Source organism: Mauremys mutica, chromosome 1 (genome assembly GCF_020497125.1).
Source record: "Mauremys mutica isolate MM-2020 ecotype Southern chromosome 1, ASM2049712v1, whole genome shotgun sequence".
NCBI classification, from domain to species: domain Eukaryota; kingdom Metazoa; phylum Chordata; order Testudines; family Geoemydidae; genus Mauremys; species Mauremys mutica.
Window position 1 is genome coordinate 42670532 of NC_059072.1, and position 13871 is coordinate 42684402.

The 13871-nt window shown below is 42.0% G+C and overlaps 1 long non-coding RNA gene across 2 annotated transcripts; it reads left to right on the forward strand.

Moving 5' to 3' along the window:
- The first annotated feature begins 8830 nt into the window (after window positions 1-8830).
- LOC123344162 lies at window positions 8831-13570 on the forward strand. Of its 2 annotated transcripts, none has more exons than XR_006572473.1 (3): window positions 8831-8923; window positions 12023-12097; window positions 12831-13570. It is a non-coding gene; the product is annotated as an uncharacterized LOC123344162 (long non-coding RNA). The 2 variants fall into 2 exon arrangements; XR_006572472.1 differs by lacking the exon at window positions 8831-8923 and adding an exon at window positions 9775-10224.
- The last annotated feature ends 301 nt before the right edge of the window (window positions 13571-13871 follow it).

The window sequence follows — 13871 nt, forward strand, 5'->3', positions numbered from 1 at the left end:
CAAAATGGACGGTCCATCCTCTGCCCAGTTCCAATTTGCACAAACCCATTTGAACCACTGAGCTTTGCACAGACTATTAATAATGATTTGTAACATAGGGAGCCCAGTCCTGCTTCTCTCTTGAAGTCAGTAGTAATATTCCTACTGACTTCAATGACAACAGCATCTTGTCCATGTTCTGTACATGGATATGATTGGGTGCAAGATTTTTGTTGAGGGATTTTTAAAAACTTATTTATTTGCAAATATTTACAGTTGATTTATTAAGAATGCTAAATATAGAGACGTATATCCAGCATTTGTCAGTAAAGCGCCAGCAATGTTATGGGTGTTATACAAAAGCTAAATAATAGTGATAATTCAGTCTAAAACCACTGAGTTATTTAGAATTATATTTTGGACAAAGTTGAAAAGTGTTATTTTTTAAATCATATTCTAGGTAATAGCCATTCAGCTTACAAATTATTTAGAGATGAGTGAGAGGTGTTATTAATGGCACACAAAGATCAAACTTGGATGCCTAAAGTTAGGCACCTAAATCTATATTTAGGCACCTATATAAAAATGGCCTGATTTTTACTGAAGTCAACTAGAGCTGCAGGTACTCAGCACCTCTGAAAAACAGCCTCCTTCTAGGCACCATTGTAATACTAATTCTAATAAACATGGGTTTCCAGATAAGGATTTAGGTGCCTAACCTTCAACACACAAGTTTGAAAATTGTGGTGACTATTGTTATAAGATACGGTGGATAATATTTTGAAATGTGCAAATTACATTATGAAGTAAACTTAGGGTTACCAGAAAGGAACTGTGAAAAAACAGGCCCGGGGGGAAGGGGGTAATAAGCACCTATATAAGAAAAAGTCCCCAAAACCAGGACTATCCCTTTAAAAAGGGGACATCTGGTCACCCTAAGTAAACTGCAATATATATAATGATGTATGTTAGACATGCTGGAACTGCTGAAGAGTCACCCTAGGGTTGCCACGCATCTGGTTTTCGACCAGAATGCCCAGTCAAAAAGGGACCCTGGCGGCTCCGGTCAACAATGCTGACCGGGCTGGTAAAAGGCCAGCTGGTGGCACAGTGGGACTAAGGCAGGTTCCTTGCCTGCCCTGGCTCTGTGTGGCTCCTGGAAGCAGCTGGCATGTCCGGCTTCTAGGTGCAGGGCAGGCCATGGAGGCTCCACGCACTGCCCTGGCCCTGAGCATCAGTTCCGCAGCTCCCATTGGCACAGAAACGCAGCCAATGGGAGTTGCGGGGGCAGTGCCTGCAGCTGTGGGTAGGACGTAGAACCCCCTGACCCCTCCACCTAGGAGCCGAACATGCTGGCCACTTCTAGGAGCCACCTGAGGTAAGTGCCGTCCGGCCAGAGCCCGTACCCGTCACTCCCTCCTGCACTCAAACCCCCAGCCCCAGGTCAGAACCCCCTCCTGCACCCTTACTTCCTCCCAGAGCCTTTACCCAACCCCCTACCCCAGCCCTGAGCCCCCTCTCACCCACAAACTCCCTCCCAGAGCCCACACCCTCTCCTGCACCTCAACCTTATACCACAGGCCTGAGCCCCTTGCTGCACTCCAAACCCCTCATACCTGGCCACACACCCCCAAAACCCACACCCCTAGCCAGACCCTGCGCCCCTAGCCCCTGCCCCAACCCTGAGTCTCCTCCTGCACCCAAACTCCTGGAGCCCACACCCCAACACCCTACTCCAGCCCGGAGCCCCCTCTCACACCCAAACTCCCTCCCAGAGCCCGCACCCTCTCCTGCACCTCAAACCCCTGTCCCAGCCCTGAGTCCCCATCCCCCCCGCACTCCAAACCCCTCATACCTGGCCCCATCCCAGAGGCCACAATCCCAGCCCGAGCTCTCCCCCCCTCCCCAACCCTCTGCCCCAGCCTGGAGAATGTGAGTGAGGGTAGGGGAGAATGAGCAATAGAGGAAGGGGGGAATGGAGTGAGTGGGGGACAAGGCCTTGAAGAAGGGGTGGGACAAGGCAGGACAAGGGTGTTCGGTTTTGTGTGATTAGAAAGTTGGCAACCCTAGTCACCTACAGTGGCATGTATATGTGCACAATCACTTAAAGGAGAAAAAAAAGTTACCTATCTGTACAGTAACTGTTGTTCTTTGAGGTATGCTCTAGGAATTATTTTGAAGAACTTCTATGGCTTGTGTTATGCAGGAGGTCAGACAAGATGATCACAATTGTCCCTTCTAGCCTTGGAATCTATGAATTCCATGACCCTCCTACCTTACCTGCTACTGCAGATCAATAGACAGTGGTGGAAAGGAACAGAGTAGAAGGCAGCAGTCATGCCCTTTTAATGCTGCAGCATTTTAAATGTAGACAAGCCCTCAGAAAGACTCCAGTAAGCTCATATACATTTTTGCCAAGCCCTAGGTGGTTGAATACTTAATAGCATATCCTAAAATTCAATAAAATTATATCAAGATAAATGAAAAATCATCAACTCAAATGGCACTATGAAATGGTAGAATAAAATGAAAATCAAAGACTGTGCTGCACCAGGCCATAACAGGAATTCTGTCCATACCAAACTGTCTCTACTAGATCCAACTTCATAAAACAGCTATTGAAAAATTGCTGCAGGAGATTAAAAATACAAGTTACGTTTGTAAAGAACAAGTACAGGACAGTAACATGGTCATTACAGGTCTAAATAGCAAGCTTGGCAATGTTCAGCAATGAGTGGCAGTCACTTCTTGGAGAATAAATGATCTAGAGGATGAAAGTTAGTGATCAGTGGTAACATAAATAATTCACAGTTTTAAAACTCAAAACTTTATTGGACAGAGTAATACACCTAGAGATCCAGTTTCAGAATCTCAGCAGTGTCGGTAGGTGCTGAATACACATGAGCCCCATTCATTAAATAACTTTTCTCAGCATGACAGTGGCTGGAGGAGACCTCGCAGGACTAGATTCAGACTGATAGCATAAATAAAGCCTACAAACCATCCTTCAAGAAGAAGAACCACAATGACTGGTCACCATTAAATTAATTCACTTCCAAGAAAGGATTGGTGCTACAGCAATCCAGAGTATTGAAGTATCTAGGAAGAAACTATCTAGTGTACTATATGTCCCTTTTCCAACATATGCCTGGAAATGCAATATAAATGTGCTGCCTTTCTTACAATAAAAAATTGTAACCACAAAACAGGAATAAAATTTGCCCTGTTATACTTAGCAAAACTATGAATTGTTTTCTGGAACCATTCATCTCAAAATTCAATGAAAAACATCAAGGCAATAGAAGCCAGACAAGCTTCCAAAGAAAAATCAGCTGAGCCCTTCCTCCGAGAATAAGGCTATGTCTACACTGGGGGAGGGGGGAGTCAACCTAAGATATGCAACTTCAGCTACGCGAATAGCGTATCTTAGGTTGATTTACCTGGCTGTGAGGACGGCGGCAAGTCGACCGCTGCCGCTCCCCCGTCGACTCTGCTTCCACCTCTCGCGCGCGATGGAGTTCCGGAGTTGACGGCAGAGTGATTGGGGATCGATTTTATTGTGTCTACACTAGACATGATAAATCGATCCCCAATAGATTGATCACTACCCGCCGATCCGGCAGGTAGTATAGACATACCCTAAGTTACACTACAGAATGCTGGACACAGAGTAAGCCCATGTGGATCACAGACAACCTTTATTTCTGAAATAGCTAACAATTGCTTTTTTGTTTAAAATTTAACTCAGAACTCTGGACCAACTGGATGGACTTAGCAAACAGGTTCTATGCTTCACTTGTGCTACCCTCCTTTATAACCTTCTCTGTGACTAGCCTATGCTTGAGTTAATGGTTATATAAAGTAGTGCTATTGTTTATAGTACAAGAGCATTAGTTACTGATTTCTTCACCATAAATGAGCATTATAGAAAATGTTTTTTCCTAGATTCTCTGCTTGTGTACTTATACCAGCTGAGGATATGACACAGAAAATCTAGCCACACATGTAACTGGTGATTCACTTTGCACTTCACTTTCACCCTCTGAATGGGGAGGAAGGGAGAACAACTTTAACTTCTGCTCAGTCTGTCTCAGATGGATGACCTGAAATTGTTTGTCTGACATTTTTTGCAAATAATCGCTTTATAGGTAGTGGTGAATACATTTGATTTAATATTTTAGGGTTCTACAATGGCAATGAATAATCTAGGAAGCCACAGGATGTATATAGGACCCCAAGAGAACCAGCTCACCTATACTGACCTGAAAGAATCTGGGCAAAGATTTAAATATTATTCAACTAAAAGAGTTTCTTTTCCTTTCATAGCATCAAGCTGCCAAATTAATCTCTGCTGTAAAGAGGTGCAACCCCAGTGCAGTTAATGGAAATCCATTTCCTGAATATGGCCAACAGCATCATAGATGTTAGATGAGGAAAAAAACTGGATGACCTAATAAGCCATCTCCTTATCAGTGCAGAATTATTCCCTACATTATATGTTCTAATGTTTGCAAAGACCCAAAAGCCTGGTCTTCCACCACTTCCCATAAGATACTATTCTACAGCATAATACATCTCATGCCAGGAAGTTTTCCCTAATATTTCCCCTAATTTTCCCCTTTCCTGTGTTTATCCCATTACAGCTACCTATAGCCACTATATACCACAGTAAATAATCCCTCTCCCTTCTACACACTCATCATGTATTTGTAGCCTGTTGTTATGTTCCCCAGTCCCTTTAATCATTGCTGAACAAACCATCTTAATCTTTACTTACAAGCCAGTCCCTCCAATGCTCTGGTCATTTTTTTTTGCTCTTCTCTGAACTGCCTCTAATTTTTCTCTGGTAATGAGGTACTCAGAGTATAATGCAGTATGCCAAGTGCAGTTGATCCATAATGTGCATTGGTCTTTTCTGCAGCCATATTTCATAACTAGCTTCTATCTAATTTGCTGGCCACTGACATCTTTGGTCTCTTTCAGCACTACATTTCCCCAGGTTTCTCCCTCAGCCTAAGTAAATGTTTAAGATTATTTTTCCCCAGCTGTATTTCTTTCCCTGTAGAACAGAGTTTTGTTTGTTTGTTTCTGATTGGTCACTGCTAAAGTTACCCAAGGCCCAAAATGGCTTATGAAATTTGTTCAGAAGTTTCTGCAACATTCCCCATGAGAGCTGCCGTCACCCCAGAAAGCCCACCGTGATGCTCAACTAATTTTACTTACCGTGTAGATGCCTCCTGCTGTCTTCAGGAGAGGATCATGTAAAGGAATTTCCAAGTGTGTTTTTTTTTCCTGTGAGGTGAGCTGTGCAAGGGAAACTGGAAACGGCAGAGCAGGAGAGAGATGAGAGGTGTGGGTAACAGAAAACACTACTGTGCCACAAGTGTTCTCATAGAGAGGGAATTATGGTCTGTAAGGAAAAAGAGGAGGAGTAATCCAAAGATGGGAGGAGAGGGAAACAAAAGATTGCAAAGCCATAAAAATTCCAGCTAGCTGGTGAAGAGAGATGGGGGGGGGGGGAAATGACACCTGTAACTGGTTAAATTAACTCAGGTACTGGGGGTGTAATGTAATTATTTACTTTTGTTGCTGTTTGCCATTGATTTTTAATTCTAAAAAGGAGCCTGCAGTTGTTTCAGGGCTTGATCCTGCACCACTGAAGTTAATGGGAATTTTGCCTTTGACTTTAATGGGAGTAGGTTCAGACTCTAAATCTAGATATTTTAACTGTAATGTAAGGAATGTAATGGAACATGACTGTTCAAATTGCCACAGGATCAGTGGTAGAAATACTTGGTAATTGGATCACAGGAATAATTGCACCAAACAGACACGTCTTCTGGTAGATGTTGAGAGTTAAAATATTTCCATGAGCTGTAGGGAATAGCAGGCTTAGATGTTTAGTGACCAGATCTGGGAAAAGAACATCTACTTTTATCAGTCATTTAAATGACCTAAGCAGCTGGAACAAGAGCTGGTCAAAAATATTAGACAGAAGATTTCTTCATCAGAAAATGCAGATTGACAAAGTTGGAATTTTTTTTTTTACAGGAAAGTATCGATTTCATACAAATTTTCAATGGGAAATTATCAAAATGTTTTGTTTTGAAAAGGTCAAAATGTGTTGTGTTGACTTTACTGTATTATATAGTAGTGTATATATAGCATTATATTGATACAGTAATTAGTGTGTAAATTATCAGAATAGTTTGTCATTTATATCATTTTCATCTTCAGAGTGCTTCATTTATTATTATTTATTTATTATAAAGCCCTCTGAAGGAGCAGCATGGAAGGTGCTGCATGGAAGAAAGGCAGGCAGATGGGAGTGAAAACAGTGGTATCTTTAGCCAAGCAAAGGGGGCTGTGTAGCCATGCCCACATCTTTTACATGAACATATGGAAATATTGGTGCCTGAGCCAGTTCTCCTAAGGGGCTGCCAGAGTCAGTGATGAGGATGGACTATGCAGGAGACCAGGAAGAAATGGAGGACTCTCTCTGGGTGTGTGCAAAGAACAAATTAGCCACTGAAAGAACAGCTTGAGAAATGGCCCTTCTAGCCAAGGCAAAGGAGAGCAGCTCTGTACACCCCCAAACAAGAAAATGCAAGGCATAACCTGCTAATTGCTAACTGCTAATAGACTGCAGACAAACAGCCTGTTACATTACCTACTGTTTAGGCCTATGCACAGAGCATGTTAAGGCCCCAGAGCGAGGCACAGTCAGTCCTTCTTTGCAGAAGGGGCAGTCACTGCTCCATCAAGTGTGTGTCCATCAAATGTGTATCCAAAACAAGTGTGTATCTAATCAAGAAATACACAGAAGAGAAATAAAATCAGTGTAGCTGTATGTTTCAAAACACATTTCTATAAAGTGAAAAAGGGATTAAACATGCAAATTTGCCTGCTGGTTTACTCTTGCCCAGCCAAAGTTCATCTTATGTAGTGCAAAGTGGTGAGCATCAGTGTAGGAATGTATCACTATAAATGTGGAGTAATTTACTGCTCTAAAGCAACTGTGGCACCTTGAATTTGGGTCAGTGAAGCAGGAGATGTGATAGCAAAATGTCTAAACCCATAACATTCAAAGCTCTTACACATGCACATGCTTGCCAGCTGTCACTTGGGATACAGAATAAGAACAGCCATACTGGGTTAGACCAAAGGTCCATCTAGTTCAGTATCATGGCTCCTGACAGTGGCCACTTCTAGATGCTTCAGAGGGAATGAACAGAACAGGGCAATTTGGGGTGATTCATCCCTTGTCATCCAGTCCCAGCTTCTGGCAATTGGAGGTTTGGGACACTCAAAACATGGGGTTGTGTCCTTGAACATCTTGGCTAATAGTCATAGATGGGCCTAGACTCCATGAATTTATTTAATTCCTTTTTGAACCAAGTTATACTTTTGTCCTTCACAACATTTCATGGCAATGAGTTCCACTGGTTCCCAACCAATGAGAGCTGCAGAACCAGCGCTGCGGGCAGGAGCAGCGCGCAGAGATTCCCTGAACCTCCCTCACTTGCAGTGGGCTGCATTCAGCCTGCAAGGCTCCCCTTAGCCTAAAGCCCCTGTGTTAATCCAGTCCAGGCCATGATGGCTTTGCCCCTTCCCCTTCCTGCTCTGCCCCTTCCCCAAGGTCCCCACTGCCTGGTCCCTGCTGCCTGTAGGGGTAGGTGGATGAGGAGGGATGCAGAAGGTGTGTGGAGGTTGTCTCATGAAGGGCAGGTGAGGAAGCGAATACCAGGTGTGGGGGCTCTCACGGCAGGCGGGCTGGTGAGGAGGCGGGCAGCAGGGTCTCACTGCAGTTGGGGAGCGTCTCGTGGCAGGATGTGGCAGTTTCATGGTGGGATGGGGTGAGCGGGGCTGGAGTCACTGGCGGAAGAGTTGGGACAGGGAGCTAGCTTCCCTAGGGGAAATTTCACCCACCGCCCATGCAAAAGCCATGTTGACCCTTCCTCAATATATGGTGTTCATCTATGTATCTGATAATTCTTTTCTTTATTATAGTTTCAACCAATTTGCCTGGTGCTGCAACTAGGCTGGTACTTAAGTTACTGGTCTGTAACTGCCAGGGTTGCCTCTGGAGCCTTTTTTTAAAAATCAGCGTTACATTAGGTAACCTCCAATCATCTGGCAGAATCTGATTTAAGTGATAGGTTACATACCACCATTAGTAGTTCTGCAATTTCATATTTGAGTTCCTTTTTGGGTCACATTTTCAACTGGTCTCCAACTAATATATCCACAAATCTGTTTTCAAGAACAGACTCAGTAGTGAGATGCATAACTGAAGCTTTGTACACACACATCTGAATTTTCAAATGAAGGTGCCTGAAAATTGTGGGATTGTTAGTGAAGGCCACTTGACAATTTGGCTTGGATAGTTCATTCTGAATGCTAGATTTTACAACCACAATAACAGCAGTTCTATCTTTTTCTGCCCTTAATCTGTTACTTAATCTTTTTTTACTACAAAATAATTACACAAACTTTTTCAACATGTTATTTTATGGTTTCAACTGAGGGCAGGGGTATGTTCCATTTCAGACTTTTTTCCTGTATTAACTAGTTAACATTTGAACAGATCTTTCATTATGTAAATCACTATATATGCAAAATGTCCTATTATTACTGCTGTTATCAATATTGCCATGGGCTAGATTAGCTCTTCAGGGGGACCACCCAGTTGATACAGAACACCTCCCCCTCCTCTACCATCTTGTAAATGGAAGGAAACTTGATTATACTTGCCCACAATGTAGGTTATATTTAAGTCCTAAAGAGTTTAAAAAACAATTGTGTTTGCTGATGGGTGTCCGCCAGCACCTACCATTTAACTCAGCTGGATATTACCTCCTGATAGGGTAATAAGAAGCCTCACAGAAACAACACAGAGAACCTGCAGGAAAGCCTCTTCCCCAAGCAGCAGGTGACAGCAATGGTTTGTTGATTTCCAGTTTACATTTGGTGAAAGGAACACCTGGTCTGTAACCCTAGGCAAGGAATGTCCTTGTTCTGTGGAAAACTGGATACATTTAAGCCCCGGGGGGAGACAGACTTTTGTTCTGACCAAGCCCAGTGAAACCTTTGTTTGTCTTTGAAGCTCTTTTACATTATTAAATGAGTTTCCACATTGCCTAAACTGTTGAAACTGGATAAAATTCAAATTCCAAAGTATGTAAAAGATTTCAACATTCTCATAAGACACTCCAAAGATTCAGAGGTTTGTGTTCAGTCTGAACAAGGTTATCCAAAATGGCAACTTTTGGAAGTTTAGCTGAACTTGTCCAAGCCCCTTGGGCCAAGAAGCCTTATGAGGTCAGGCTTTTCTAATGAGATTTTTGGTGTTTTTTGTTTGTTTGTTTCAATGAGTTTGGCAATATAATCAGAACAGTGTTTCTTGTGGTATTTTGGCACTTTCAGTTCTGTTCCTGGTTTAAATCAAAAAGTGTCAAAAGGTGCACAAATTTTTATTTTTGTATAAAAAATTAATCTTTTCCAGGTTTCTGAATAGTGTGCATTTAGTTTTAATCAAGCTGTGAGCAAAGGTGGTTCATGCTTTAAATTAACCAGTCTGTATAGCCAAAATTGATAATACTGACCTTTGTAAAATACTTTGGCCTGGCTCCACAAGGGGACTTTAGGCTTTGTAATACTGAGCACTGCAACAGCTAACTTTTAGGCACCTAGAAAGTCACTGGCGCAATACAGCAATCCACAGAGAGTGAGTTAGGTGCCTAGGCTCCCTGTACAATTAATGAGAAGAGACAGGCAGTTTAGAAAGTGTTGCATATTTGGTTGTCATGGTTTTTGTTCCTATGGCAACTGAGTTAGATTATTAGGGGATAGCCCAGCCAGCTTGAGCTGGTCAGGTGAGCTCCGTGTCTGTAAATAAATGGTAGCTTTGTTAGCTGTCTGCTCTCTGGCCTCAAGTAATTTCTTCCTAAACTGGCTGCCCCCAAGAATATAACAGAAAGCAATCTACAAAGCCAGCAAGCTTGGTGTGAAGATGCCTAAACCAGCCAATAGGGGATTCTGACAAGAGGGGTGTATTCTAAGGCCCGCCCCACTCAGAATTTGGTGCTTATCTCCACTTGTAATCCACAGACAGGGGAAAGTTAGGCAGGTAAAAATCTGGTCTTTCTTGTGGGGCCTCAGAGGCAGTTTAACTCCACAAGTAACACCTGGAGTGGTAGAGAAGCAAGGACAATGGGTCTGATACAAGGATCTGTCACCTCTCAGGTGAGTACTCTAAACATTGGACTGGGGGATATTCTGATGCGGGTCTCCATCTCTTTTATTGATGTTATTCCACTTCAACCATTTAATTTGGGCCAATTAATAATTAATTATTAAAGAGAGTGACAGTCACTCTACAGTCCAGTGGTTGGAGCACTCGTGAGAGGTGGCAGATTCCCATTCAGATCCTTGCTTCTTACCAGGCGAAGGCGGGATGGACTGACACTGGTGCTCTTCCACATCCCAGATGAGTGCTCTAGGCACTGGGCTAAAGATTAATGCTCCTTCCCTTCTGTGCCACTCCCAGCTGTTTTGAATGCAGTTAAGCAACCTCTGAGCATGACTCCCAGATTTGACCTACTTGGCAAGATAGGTGTTTGCCTGCCTATCCTCCCACAGTTCACGGATTGCTCTGGGCCTTAGGCAGGAGAGGTGCCTGGACACCTAGGAGCAGAAACATAGGTATCTAGGGTACTTTTATTGCAAAAATGTAGGCACCAAGTGAGTTAGGTGCTTACAGGGCTAGGCAGCAGCTAAGAAGGGGCTTAGTGGATCACAGTAGAGCCTAATAACAGGATTTAGGCACTTTAATCTGGGAGTTAGGTGCCCAAGTACCTTTGTGGATTGGGGCTTTGAGATGTAATGATTTAAAGCACTAGCTAGGAGCTAGGTATTATTCTTATAATTTTGACCCTACCTTACAGGCCAGATGCTGCCACCATTAATAAATACCTTATTCTATGAATTACCAGTAGTGTTGATTTCATACAAGACTACTCATGGAGTAAAGTATTAAATGTATGGGTGGCAGAATTTGCCCCACAGGTATTAGAAAAATATTCTCCTTTTCATCCCTGCATACTTACTAGCAGCCTGGGTCTTCAAGGTTTACAGCACTTCCTGTGAGGTGTTGTGCACCCTCAGTACCAATTGAAATTACCAAGTGATGGCACTCAGCACCTTGCAGGATTGCAGCTTATGAGAAATATGTTGGGGTTGAGCTGGTAGTCTACTTCAAACACAGGAGGTAGAGCTGATCAGAAAAACATCGATAGAATAGTTTTCCAGTGGAAAATGCAGTTCCATTAAAATTTGAGATGCTTCATGAAATGCTGTTGATTTCACTGAAAATTCATTTCAGAGAAAAAGTGCAGGGAGGGAGTTCAAACGTTGTTGAAATGGGACTTCTCACATTTTTTAAATGAAATGTTTTAACTTTTGTTTTCAAAACAATTGCTCATTTTGAATTTTCCTGTTTTTATATTAGGTTAAAATTAAAGTTAAAATCAAAATGATTTTATTGAAATGAAACTCTGATCAATCAGAACTGATTTTTTAAAAAAATTTCTATTGCAAAGAACCTCAAAATTTTCAGGTTTTATTCTGAATCTGAAAGAGATCTTTAAATTCTCCACTAAACAGAACTTCCATTTTCCACACAGCTCTAACAAGCAAATGATGGCCACAAAAGCATCTAGTTTTTCATTATGTAAATGTATCAGAAAACAAAAAGATGTAACTATTTTAAAGCACATGAGGATCTCTCTCAACACCTCAGCATACCAACTGTCAGAAGAGTAGATGTAGGCTTGTCAGAATCACTCAGCATTGGCCTAACTCTGTGAGTTAAGTCAACACTCAGTGGTTTAGAAAATCCCACTCTTGGATTGGAGGTGGAATGCTGATCTTTCCCTCAGATCTATCTTCTTTGGCATTGCTGAAAACACTCATTTGGGTTCACCTTGTTGTAGGAGCCTTTCCCATCATGCTCTTCTGGTAGCTTTTTCTTTTTATCTGGCAGGGGTAAGGTGCTGTATCCCTGAAGTGACCATTTTGCATCCAGGTGCTATGAGGTTCATCTTCTCCCTTCCAGCTGGTAAGCACTCTTAGGGTACGTCTGCACTACAAGACTATTTCGATTCATCTTAATTCGAATTTCTGGAATCGACCTAATGAAGTCGAAGTTGTGTATCCACAATAAATACACTAATTCGACTGTGTGAGTCCACAGTAACGGGCGAAGCGTCGACTTTTGAAGCGGTGCACTGTGGGAAGCTATCCCACAGTTCCCGCACTCCCCACCGCCCATTGGAATGCTGGGATTTCCCACCAATGTATGCTGGGGGGGGGGAAATTGTGTGGAGGGTGGTTTTGGGTAACTGTCATCATTGAACCCTAACCCTAACCCTAACCCTAACCAATTTTTTAACCAATTAAAATATTTTTAACAATGTTTATGAACTAAGGACTGTGCATAACATAATTGTCTATATATAAATAGAATAGGAGGAAAAAAACATATCACAAGGCTATAATCTGGTGGATGGTGTTGATGATCATGTAGACTGTAAGACCAGAGAGAGTATGAATGTTTTGACACCAGTATCTAGGGTGGAATTGTCTTTTGCTTAACACTTAAGTATATGGTGTTACCCCAAATCACTGTTTAATTTTCCTTGCATTTCTGTTTTTCTACTTTCCTAAACCTTCTCTTTCCACATTTAAGATTAAAATATTCTCGTCCTTGTTTAATGTGTGTGTAAAATACAGTTACCTGAAGAATGATAAATTATATTATCGATATACAATGCTTGTATTTTCATCCACAGATCTCAAAGGACTTTACAAAGGAAGAAAAGCATCTTTTTAAAGATGGAGAAACAGAGGCTAGCCTGAAGTCACACAGCAGATGAGGGAGATAGCCAGTAATAGAACCTAGGTTTCCTGATTCCTAAGCCAGTTCTCTAGCCACTAGACAACACTGTCTTCTCTGTAAGGTCTCCTTTAAGCATTATTATTTTATGGTCCAAAAAGCCCCCAAGCCCCTCTTTCTTCCAAAAAACAATAAGAGCAGGTTATTAGGAGTTAAGGGCTTGGGTTTTATTCCTGCCACTGTGAGGTTTTGGGCAAGCTACTTAGGTCATAAGTTTCAAAGTATCCCGTGTGTGTGCTTTTGAAAATATAGCCCTTATTCTCTGTGTCATGGTTTCTCCATTTTTAAAATGAGGTTCATAGACCTGCCCACTTTAGTCACAGGCTCTGAGCTCATCAGATGAATAGCATGTTGTAAGTACAAAGTAAGTCATGATGTTACCATATCACTGTGATATTTCAGAAATAGTAACTCTTCTATTTTATCACATCGTTACTAAGGATTCACAGCATTTCATCAGGCACCTTGTATAATATTCTGTGGGTGATGTCTTGTAGCAGAAGGACATGGAAAGCAATGAGACTGGCAGAAGAGGCAGGAAGTTATAACTTTTATCAGTCTTGTGGCTGTGTGAATAACCCAGATATGAATAGGTTCTAGCAAAACTAAGCACCTATGTATAGTGTTCCAACTCATCAGGAGATAGCTTATCCTTATCTAAACATGCAGTTGCACTGGCTTAATGCAAACCTGTGTGTGGACACTCTTATTTTGGTTTAAGAGTGGCTTGATTTGGTTTAGGTTAAGTCAATTAGGAACAGATTTAAGCCTGGTTTAAATCAAAATAAGTGTCCACAAAGGAGTTTATGCTGGTTTAGCTTTATTAATTTAAAATCATATAAATCACTTTTTGAATTAAACCAATGCAGCTCTGCATGTAGACAAGCTCTCACAGCACTCATCTCACTAATAGCATTTCATTTACTTCCTTATACAT